Raw genomic sequence first — 11,953 nt, 5'->3', positions numbered from 1 at the left:
TAGAGTGCCCACTACCATTCGTTGACAACAACAAACGCCTCTCAAAACTTTACTTTTATGCTCTCTTTATGTTTTCAAAATAAAAGCTCTAGCACAAATATAGCAATCCATGCTTCCCTCTTCGAAGGGCCATTCTTTTACTTTAATGTTGAGTCAGTTTTCCTACTTCCTTCTATCTTAGAAGCAAACACTTGTGTTAACTGTGCATTGATTCTTACATACTTGCTTATTGCACTTATTATATTACTTTATGTTGACAATATCCATGAGATATACATGTTACAATTTGAAAGCAACCGCTGAAACTTAATCTTCCTTTGTGTTGCTTCAATGCCTTTACTATGAATCTATTGCTTCATGAGTTAACTCTTATGCAAGACTTATTGATGCTTGTCTTGAAAGTACTATTCATGAAAAGTCTTTGCTATATGATTCAGTTGTTTAATCATTGTCTTTATCATTGCTTTGAATCACTTCATTCATCTCATATGCTTTACAATAGTATGATCAAGATTATGTTGGTAGCATGTCACTTCAGAAATTATCTTTTATCGTTTACCTACTCGAGGACGAGTAGGAACTAAGCTTGGGGATGCTGATACGTCTCCAACGTATCTATAATTTCTGATGTTCCATGCTTGTTTTATGACAATACCTACATGTTTTGCTTGCACTTTATAGCATATTATGGCATTTATTGGACTAACCTATTAACAAGATGCGTGCCAGTTTCTGTTTATTATGTCTGTTTATTGCAGAAAGGCCCAAAAACCAAAGTGCTCGGAAAAATCCAGAAAAATCACAGAAATTCTATTTCGCCGGAAGACTCACGGAGCCAGAAGGGCAAGCCAGGAGGAGGCCCAGGGCCTCCTCACAATAGGCCGGCGCGGCCAGAGGGGTGGTCACCCCGCCCTATGGGGTGGGCCGCTCGGGACTCTTCCGACTCCGCCTCTTCGCCTATAAGTTGCCTCCTGACCTAAATCTTCGACACCGATTGACGAAACTCCAGAAAGACTCCAGGGACGCCGCCGCCATCGCGAAACTCCAATTCGGGGGACAGAAGTCTCTGTTCCGGCACCCTGCTGGGATGGGGAATTGCCCCCGGAAGCCATCTCCACCGCCATCTTCACCGCCATCGCTGTCTCCATGATGAGGAGGGAGTAATTCACCCCCGGGGCTGAGGGCTCTGCTGTAGCTATGTGGTTCATCTCTCTCTTTGTGATCTAGTTGAATATCATCTATGTGCTACTCTAGTGATGTTATTAAAGTAGACTATTCCTCCTCCATGATGTAATGTTGACAGTGTGTGCATCATGAAGTACTTGGTATATGCTATGATTGTGATCTCTTGTAGATTATGAAGTTAACTATTACTATGATAGTATTGATGTGATCTATTCCCCTTTCATAGCTGTTGACAGTGTGCATGCTATGTTAGTACTCGGTATAATTGCGTTGGTCTATCATGCACTCTAAGGTTATTTAAATATGAACATCGAATGTTGTGGAGCTTGTTAACTCCGGCATTGAGGTGCTCTTGTAGCCCTACACAATTAATGGTGTTTGTCATCCAACAAGAGAGTGTAGAGTGGTATTATTATGTGATCATTGTTGAGAGTGTCCACTAGTGAAAGTAGGATCCCTAGGCCTTGTTTCCAAACATCGAATCTCCATTTATTTATTGTTCTGTTGCATGTTTGCTTGCTGCCATCTTTTATTCAGATTGCTATTACCACTCATATTCATTCATACCACTTGTATTTCACTATCTCTTCGCCGAACTAGTGCACCTATACATCTGGCAAGTGTATTAGGTGTGTTGGGGACACAAGAGACTTCTTGTATCGTGATTGCAGGGTTGCTTGAGAGGGATATCTTTGACCTCTTCCTCCCTGAGTTCGATAAACCTTGGGTGATCCACTTAAGGGAAAACTTGCTGCTGTTCTACAAACCTCTGCTCTTGGAGGCCCAACACTGTCTACAGGAAAAGAAGCGTGAGTAGACATCACATACCAAGTCCTTCACACCCATGCCACTAACGGGGATCCGCTTCACGTGTTCATACGCCGCCTGAAACTTGTTGCATTCTGTTTGAATTGCTCCCCACCTCTTTTGGAGCGATATCTCGCTGCGGTCGCTCTCAAATGGCTCCTGCCCGTATTTGCAATGTTCATGGAAGTAATCATAGATCCGGCGCCAGAATGCGGTCCCCTTCTGCTCGGCACCCGTCAATGCATCTTGCCCGATGGTCAACCATCCATCGACGAGCACCTTGTCCTCCTTCTCCGTGTAGTTGGTGGTTCTTTTGCTTACACGGCGACCTCCAGCTTGTGCAGCTGCGGCTTGCGTGAGCTCCTGACCGAACAACGGCTCGTCGTCGATGTTAATGCTGCCGGGACAGGCACTGCTGTCATGCTGTGTGTCAATGGGAGGTGGCTGGGGAGCCTGCTCGGTTGAAGCATAGGGCATGGTGGTCAGCATTGCCTGCGTGTAGGACGAAGGGGCCTGCATCGGAGGTGGCGCGCGCTCGGCCGACAAATCGTCGAGCAGGTTGCGTGCTCCGGCCATCGTTGCTGATCCCATGTGCTTGGGGCCTTTGGAGTTCGCCGGCGCACGGTTCAGGTCAATGGACGAAGGAGACGGCCCCGTGAAGGACTCGCCCACCTCCGGTGACCCATCCCGTGACGGGTACGCGTACCGCGCCGACTGCACCCCCAATTCCTGCGGGACGGGCGTGTACCCAAACGGGGCAGTCGGCAGGGATGTCGACCTTGGAGGAAGGGGCCGGGTGACGGACGAGGCCGAGCTCCTCCCCGAGGCCGTGCCGGCGCCCGGGAGGATCAAGTGCTGAGCGAGCGCTGCGTGGCCGTAAAAGAGCATGGCATGCTCTTGCATGACGTTCGCCTTCGCCTTCGCCTCCGTCTTGAGTTGGAGGAGCTGCTCCGTCGCCCGCTGCCGCTCCTCCGCGGCAGCGACATCCCTCTTCCGTTGCTCGAGCGCCCTGCGGCGGTCGCCCCGCTTCTTGCTCTCGATCTTCCTCTGCTCCGCGGTGAGGTCGAGCTTCGCCTTCTTCGTCGCCTGCCCGGGCTCCACGACCACCGGAGCGTCCAGTTCAGGAGCCTCCGACACGAGAGGAGCGGCAACGTCCGCGAGCTGTGCCTCGTCTCCGATGGTGGCGGTGCTGGCGGCAGTCGGCAGGTCGGCCATCTCTAGGTTTTGGGACTGGAGTGGAGTGTTTCTGTTTTGGGAGACAGACAGGCGGGCCAGGGGCGAACAAAGGGTGGACGCGAGCGACCAGCATTCGGCGTCTGCGGCCATGCAAACTTGTCCCAGATTTGGGCCGGGTTTAGGTCGTCCCGGACGCCGCGGCCATCCGTTTTAGGGATGGATCCGCACGCTGGGCCGCGTTTTTGTCCGGCTCGACCCATCCGGACGCGCGGGCGCGGTTTGGTTCTCACCGTTGGAGATGCCCAATTCCCTCCAACCAAACTCCCATTCCCTATGCCCAATTCCCTCCAACCAAACAGGCTGTTAAAGTGTTAATGTCCCCATTTTCTTCCCCACGATCCCGCTGCCGCCAGCCCCTGATCCGGGTGCCGCCGCCAGCTCCTGCCTCTGTCGTACGCCGGCGCGGCACCCCCCGCCCCCACCGAATCGCCACCAGCGCCATGCCCGCTCTGCCCCCAAGCGCGACGCCATGGCTAACCCTAGCCCCGCGGCTCTGGCGTCCGCCACTCACCTGCGTCGCCTTGACAGAGGTGCCTCCACCAGTTCCATGCCGATGGCCTAGCACCACACCTGCTAGGCCCGCCCCGCGTTGCTGCCCGCATCAGTTCGAGGTGCCTCCATTGGTCCCCGCACCAGCGCATCCGGCCGCATCCTCGACGCCCTCGAGCTCCTCTCCGTAGAACTCGACCTCTGGTGCTCCTACTACTCCACCCCGAAGATCTCTCCTTCAACCTCGAGCCCCAGATCGACCATTCTGCCTCGGCCTCCCCTGGTTGCCTGCGCTGCCTTGGTTGTATAGCGGTGTGGTGCTGATGTTGGCCTGGACTGGCAGTGGCCTCAGTGCCTAACGTCTGTAGGTTGCCGAGACGACACCTTGGTCACCAACAACACCCATTCAGGCTGGCACATCAAGTCTCTAAAGAGTTTGCACTCGCCAGAAGACCTTCTGCCATGTCTCTAGAGAGTAATTTGGTTGTGTATTGCAATATATTTGGGCGTGCACTAGGTGTTCGTTGAATTATTTCCAGGGCCTGATAGTCTGGATGCCTAACATTTAGCACCTTGTTGAGTTGTTGTGCTAGTGTCATTGATCTACGAAAACGGCACACTTGGTTTAGATGATTTAGTGATACTTCATAGGGTTAGTGTTGTTATGTGTTCTGGCCATCTTGGGATGGTTAAACCAGGGAGATGCATAACCATGAAGATTTTTCGATGCAGAGAAATAAATGTGCCTAATGCTTGTGTGATGAAGCAATCCGAACCTGCCTCCCCTGGCTTGATCTACTGCCCTATCATGGAGTTGCGACCTGCTTTAACGCCAGGCGTATTTGTATAAGTGCAGGTGCGCATTTGGTGTTGTCGGAACATCTAACCAAGTTGTTTTATTCTTGCTCTTTCACTCTTTTTTGTATTGTTAGTCATTCTGCAGCTATTGTAATTCTTACTATTACTGTGTTGTTATGTGCTGAGGGAGAAATATATCATTATATAGTGTTATTTATAAGTTGTCTTGTCACCATAGTTGAGTTGCTTTCAGCATAGAAATAAGTTGATTAGCCAGATTAGCCTAAGTTGGATTCTGATTTTGCAGCGCGAAATTATTTTTCTTTGATTCACTGCCTGTTTTCCCAATTAAGTTGTCTTGTCATTGTAGTTATGTTGCTTTCAGCATAGAACTAAGTTGATTAGCCTAACTAAGGTCATTGTAGTTATGGTTATTGGTTGTTTCCTATCATGATGTAAGTTGCTTTTTAAATAACAGCTAAGTTACATACTGTCATGACCTAAGTTGATTCTTCCAAACAACTTCAATTTTTTCTTGAAACTAAGTTACTTAAACTCATTTTTTTACTAAGTTGGTATCTAAACGAACCTAGCTTGCATACTATCTTCAGAAAATTCTAGCTATGTTTATGCAATATAGCTAGGTTTTCTTTCTCCGTTAAGCAACATAAATAAGTTGCTGGTTTTAAGTAAGTTAAGTTTGAATTCATACTAGAGTTGGATGGTGAAAGTAATCAACATAAATAAGTTACTGGTTTTGAGTAAGTTAAATTTGAATTCGTACTAGAGTTGGATGGTGAAAGTGATTAAGTTTGTTTTCATCTAGTAGTCCCATCTTTAACTTGGTTTATAGTCCCAGCATTTTTTTGTTACGCCGAAGTTGCTTAACCTCATTTTACTAACTTGGTCTCTAAACCAACCTAACTCCCATAATAGCTTCCAAGATTTTGTAGTTATGTTTTTACAGTCAAGCTAGAATTCTAGTTATGTTTCAACATTTTTGGGTTTAAGTAAGTTGACATGCCTTCATACTAAAGTTGCATAAAGAAAGTAACTAAGTTGTTTTCATTTGGTAGTCCCATCTCTTTTGGGTATCCTAAAGTTGCTTCACCAAAATTTACTAAGTTGGTCTCTAAACCACAATAACTTGCAAATTAGCTTGAAAAATATCTCGATAGGTATTTACAATCTTCCTTGCTTTCTTATTTTTTCCCATTAAGCAACATAAATAAGTTTGATTACTGGTTTAAGTAAATTGGATTTGTCTTCATACTAAAGTTGGATAGTCAAAGTAATTAAGTTGATTTTCCTTACTACTTTAACATTAAGCAGTCCCAGCATTTTGGTTCCGCAAAGTTGGTTAACCACGTATTACTAAGTTGGTGTCTAAACCACAATAACTTGCAAACTAGCTTCATAAAACTTCTAGGCAGGTTTTTACAGGGTACCTTCGTTTCTTAACTTTTTCAATTTACGCAACATAAATAAGTTGATTGTTGTTTTAAGTAAGTTGGATTTCTTCTTCTCCATTGTTGTCACCTAGCTAACAGGGCTAACATTTTCCAAAACAGTCACATCGTATCTTGCTGAATTTCTTCCTGCCTTTGGTCTGCGGAACTTGTTGCACAAACTGTTGCTTCTCGAATTTATATGTATGAGCTTTTCTTTTTTATGTATGTGACTTGATGGAGAATCCTACCTTTGCAGCCTACACATTATAATGGGCTCTTCACTTTCAATAGTGTCGAACCGCATCCCGAGAAACGGTTCCTCTAGACCGGATGCAACTTTCTTGTGCATGCCAGCTCCGTCAGCATTTCCTTCTTCCAAGTTAGGGCATGTTGTTGATTTTGTAGGCAATTTAGTTGTGGGATTGCTTTGGTTGACTGCAGCGTGTGGTTGTCCATGGTGTTGCGTCCCCTCTGCCACTAACCACCATCCACTGCTCCTCGGTCAATTAACATTGGCTCTCGGGATTCGCCAACCATGTTCTGACATCTGAAACATGAAAATGTTCATTAGAATTATTTTTCATACCTCTAGCAATGAATATGGAAAAGTATGTTATTGCATATAACTAAGTTATGTACCGAGCATTGTTTAGTTTTTGCTTATCATGCTTAAGTTGGGTACTGAAAAACATTAGCAAGTTGCTGCCCACATCTTCTCCATCAACTACTTGTTTTAATTTCATTGTCATGTTGTAAGAAAGATAGGTATGTTGTATACTGGTTTCATTGAGATTATTTTTTTATTTTTTCAAGTTGGTTTACTTTTTGAGTTACAACCAGATGCCCTAAAGTAGTATACTGAATCCTACTTTTTTGTATGCAATGTTGAGGCTTTTGTTTTCCCACGTATGTTAGGCTAAGATAACTCAGTTTCTGTTGAGCAAATTATTCAATACTAGTGGTTTTACCATGTGGAAGAACTCTGATGGCTGGCAGAGCAAACCTTAATTTGGCCATAGAGTCTTTCCTGGTTAAAAAAAAGTCCAGTATCTTCCCTGAAATGTTTTTTCTAGGTTTTCGTACATGATAATTTGTTGTTCCTCAAGGCATCTACATCATAGCAACCTAGATTTGGGGGCAGGGTTGCTGGAGAAAGTGAGGGGAGGAGATGAGAGGTTTCCTTCAAAAAACGAGCTTTTTTTTCGGGATCTACAGAAGTTGCAGTTCAGTCAAACTCTGGGATCCACGTCCACTTGCAGAGCAAGTAGCTGACTAGCTGGGACGAGGGATGGCGAAGGAGAAGTGGGTGCGGTGGTAGTCATTTCCCGCGCAAGATTAGGTTGAGCTATCTCTTCCCGCGTGAGGATGTCTCTCGCTTCCCGAAATAGTTACGCGGTGGGGCTGGCAGTTTCCTTTTTCGACCGAGTGCTGGGATGGACGGATGGGCATCCGGATGCTATCTAGTCGCGTCCTTGTCAAAATGCCTATTAGGCATGGACAATTTGCATCCAAGTGTTCAGAATACTGTTAGTGTAGGACTGTGTATATCCCGCCACTAAGGAATGGTCCTTTGACTTGGGATATGGGTATTTACTGACCGGATCTTAGGCCAGTTGTCTTGATGCCAGATAAGATTGAGAATTTGAGATGTATACACTTTTATAGCTCTTATGTGGAAAATATGATATGGACTTCAGATTTGTAGTTATGCTCATCTGTTTTGTGCAATGCCTATTTTTCAGATTACTTGTTATGAGCTGGCAATTGAAGTGTTTTATTTTGCTAGGATTTCTGCAAGTCGTGATAGAGAAAGAAAGTTGTGCCACAAACAAAAACAGTCAGCCTTGATATTGTGCCTGGTAGGTTTCAAATTGTTGACATTGCTGGTACCTACAGGCTGCTGTTTTTGTATTACTAAATCTTCTTGGACTTCATTATGTCCGTGCAGGTAGATGTAATGAGGATACAGGCAAAGTGCTTAGACAAGGTCAAGCAGGCCCATATGATGTTCACAATGGTGACCTTCTTGTAACCATTAGCAAGTCTTCTTTCATTTAGTAGTTCAGCTGATGGCTGATGGATTAAAATGGGAAGTTGGCTTTCATAATATTATTCTCTTTTTCGGTTCACCAGGATCCTGTATTCTGAAGAATTGTGATATCTGTGTAGATATTTTCTTAGTGTGGCACAGGTATGAGGTAAGAGACAAATTCATGTATCTGTTCCTGCAGAATAGTTTGATTGGGAATGGCTATGGTACATAAACGTTCTCCCTCTGGCCCAAATTAATTGTCCTGGGTGGTAAACTAGACATAGCATATTTGTTTGTAGTCATAAGCGTCAGCGCCAGCTTACTTTTGCCCATGCTGGTGGACCAACCTAGCAGCTAGTTTGACAAGGCTCTGTGATGTTGGCGAAACTGTGATTTAGTCAGATCACTGACTAACTCCCACGTTTTTTCCAGAAACAGTGAAGGAGAGACTCCTCCCTGTTGCACACAACATAGCGATAAACATTGTAGAGCTTCTTTGCCTCACAATTTTGTTTAACAGAGTACACTGTTCGGAGGCTTGAATGGGTGAGCAACCTATGCCTATAAGTATTTTTTAGCTGCCACCAACTTAAAATATGGTTTTTGCATGCAATAATTCATTTACATTGTGATTTCCCGCTTGTTAATTACCATACCATACAATTTATCTGATGTATCTTAGTTCATTCTATTGCATATCTACACTCCATTGTCAATAATGCAACAAAGGAATATTGTTTAACGGCAATCTGCCATCAATACTGTATATGGAATGTTGCCTTGCTGTATGGTAGATCCTACTCTATTTCCTGACTGTGGTACTTAGCACCTTTAATGAAACTGAAATTATGCTACAAGCTTTGCTAAATTAATGTTGTGTGTGTGTTACATGATGTTCTTTGCCCCATTTAGCTTATACAGTAAACTACTGATTTGCGGAAATAGCTAGGTTGGAATGTGTTTTAAGGGCTGGGATCACCGTTGCATGTTGCTTATCTCCAAGTTTAAGTTGTGAGTGAATGGCTCGCTTTGTAGCAAACTGTCAGCGGCATTATTCACCCTTATGAAACCAATCTATCTCATAACTTATTCCTCATTTATTTTCTTTCCTAAAGTCTGGGAAGATATCTAGAGTGGAAGAACTTGTTCCATGATTCTCAAATATATCTACAGTAAACTACTGTTGTTCTTTTGTTTACACTGTAAAACAAGAAAGAAACATGTAGTTTCTCAAACATATTCACTGTATTCTTAAGTGATTCTAGTCTCTGTAATTCATTCCTCTCTGTACTACTACAGGTCAACTGCTTGGTTTGGATGTTGGTAGTGTTCTGGAAGTGACCAACTGTTTCCCTTTCCCTTTGAGTTTTTGTCATTGTTGGCAGTGTTACTTCCAGGATATTTGTGATTTAGCTGTTTTTATAGGAAAGTAAAACCTACCTTTATCACTACCGACAAGAGAGGATGACGAGGAAGCAGATGCAGATGGTGCAAACTATCAGCTTGTAATGATGAGGTGCCTGAGGGAGGTTAATGTTGACAATAACACTGTTTGATGGTATGTGTAGCTATTCCATCCGAATTCATAATCATATTCAGTTCATTATGGAATAGTTAGTGTCATGTTGATATTTGTCGTGGGTATTGACAAATTCACATATTTTCATTTATTTATGTTCCTTCATCTTGCATGGCTGAACAACTGTTGAGTATAGTGCACTGACATACTTGCTGAATGCGATGGTTTCATTGTTTTTAATTGACAATCTGTATGATGTGTGTTGTTGTTTTTTCGCATTGTTTTTAATTGACAATCTGTATGATGTGTGTTGTTGTTTTTCTGTATATTGATGGCATTGTAGGCCTGTAGGATGCAACCAAACATAATTGCGGGAAATATTGCAGCCAAACATAATTGCGGGAAATATTGCAGCCAAACATAATTGCGATAGCACTTACTAATGCAGTATGGTACTGCTGTTGGTATTGAGAACGAAATAGTGTTGGGCATACATTAGATTTCAAAGTTCTTAACTAGATTTTTCTTTTCAAATTGACGATTTCATTTATTCATCTTTCTGAAACACTAGTATATGGGAGGTTGCTAGATTTGTTTGTTATGGGGACCAACATCCAAGCTCATACTTCTGTTAATTTGATCCTAGACTCCTGGATGTTTACTAGGGAAATCCGAGTGTAATTCAAGCGGTTTGATATAATAGTTCCCATGGTTACAGATTACAAGTCTTGTTGAAAACACTGATATGATTAAGAGTTTGTGAGTCATGGTGCTTGTCAACCCATATTTCATCTTGGTCTACACGAGTATGATGCTGCTATTGCCTAACCAACATTTTCGAGGTTTCCTATTGTGTTGCCGTTATGCTGCGGCTTCTAGCCTTCTACTGCTATTCATGTTATACTCCGTTACATTGATTTAATACATCAATGTAATAAGCTGATGTGCATACATTTATACTGCTTTTGCTTGTACCTATGCTTACAGGTACCAGTCTTGCTTGCTTGGTTCTTTTCAAACTGTCGAGCTGATTAAAACATTCATGAACTATCAGGTAAGGCAAAAAGAAACAAGCTGCATTTTTTTGCTGTTGAGGAAGATAGCTGCATTTTAGTGTTCCCAAATATTGGACTAACCTCCCCAGCCCTGATTCTTTAGCAGAATGCCACCTTCTAATCAGCACACTATTCCAAGTTAATTTCCACCATGCCCACATCAGTGGTATAATCTGATAATCATGTGCTTTGACAAAAAAGTAAACACTGTAACTTTTCACAAGTAATCTGATAATCATGTCCTGTGAAAAAAAAGTAAACTGTGTAAGTAACTTTTTACAAGTATGAAGTTTGGGTTTCAGGTTTAATTGAATTTTAAGTAGGCTCTAAATTTTTAACAGATATCAGGATTTGTTTTCAAGTTCCAAATACTTCACAAGAACGAAAACCAATGCAATTGTATGGTTAAACAAGTTCACGTGCTTGAATTTTAGTGTGAGCTTCATGCTTGTGAAATCTGAGTTTTCACATGAACAATTCTCCAGTATCAGGTTTATACTTGTGTTTGACTAGGTTCCAAGATCATCATGCTTTTTTATATATATGTGGTCTTTTATTTTCCATGTTGGTATAACATTTACATCTCACAGGAAAACATCCGGAGGTGCGTGTGCATCGTGTATGACCCATCTAGGTCTAGTCAAGGAGTGTTAGCTCTCAAAGGTGCGTGTGCATCGTGTATGACCCATCTAGGTCTAGTCAAGGAGTGTTAGCTCTCAAAGCCCTGAAGCTTACGGACTCATTGATGGATCTTTATTGATGGTGCTGAATACTTGTATGAACAACTTATGTGAAAATGCAGTTACAATTCTTAGTTTGAATATCTTATGTCAATTGCTGTTACACTTACTGTGTGAATTGCTACTGCGTAGGATGTAAATGTACTACTAAAATGCATAACTGCCATTATAATTGGCTATAGCCATTTTTAAAGTGCGGCTAAAAAACATATGCTATATTTAGAGGCACTATGGCAATGTGCGTCTAAATATATTTAGAGGCACTATGGCAAAGTGCGTCTAAAGATATTTAGAGGCACTACCGCACTATGCCAAAGTGCCTCTAAAAATATATAGAGGTATTCATAGAAGTGCCTCTAAAAATAGTATTTTTAGAGGCATTTTTTCTATTTATAGGAAGTGCTCCCGAAAATCAGCTCTCCCAGAGAGCATCTCCAACAGAGGCTCTAAAATTTGGTGCTGTAAAAGTTGTTTGCAGCGCACTCGATCCAGATATAGCGCGCGGCGGCGACGCGAGCTTCGCCAGAGGCTCTATTTTACAGCGCAACCGCGAAACCAAAAAACAACCTTTCACCAGAGGCTGTAAAATAGAACTCCACAAATAAGTTTCTTCAACATTCATACAACAAACAGGATCAAAG

At 43.1% G+C, this 11,953-nt stretch overlaps 1 long non-coding RNA gene across 1 annotated transcript; it reads left to right on the top strand.

The window, feature by feature from the left end:
- Window positions 1-9,405: 9,405 nt before the first annotated feature.
- On the top strand, window positions 9,406-11,332 carry LOC127301618 (uncharacterized). Its single transcript, XR_011746048.1, has 4 exons — window positions 9,406-9,556; window positions 10,505-10,571; window positions 11,163-11,235; window positions 11,295-11,332. It is a non-coding gene; the product is annotated as an uncharacterized lncRNA (long non-coding RNA).
- The last annotated feature ends 621 nt before the right edge of the window (window positions 11,333-11,953 follow it).

This window comes from Lolium perenne, chromosome 5 (genome assembly GCF_019359855.2).
Source record: "Lolium perenne isolate Kyuss_39 chromosome 5, Kyuss_2.0, whole genome shotgun sequence".
NCBI classification, from domain to species: Eukaryota; Viridiplantae; Streptophyta; class Magnoliopsida; order Poales; family Poaceae; genus Lolium; species Lolium perenne.
This window is presented reverse-complemented; position numbering and strand designations above follow the sequence as displayed.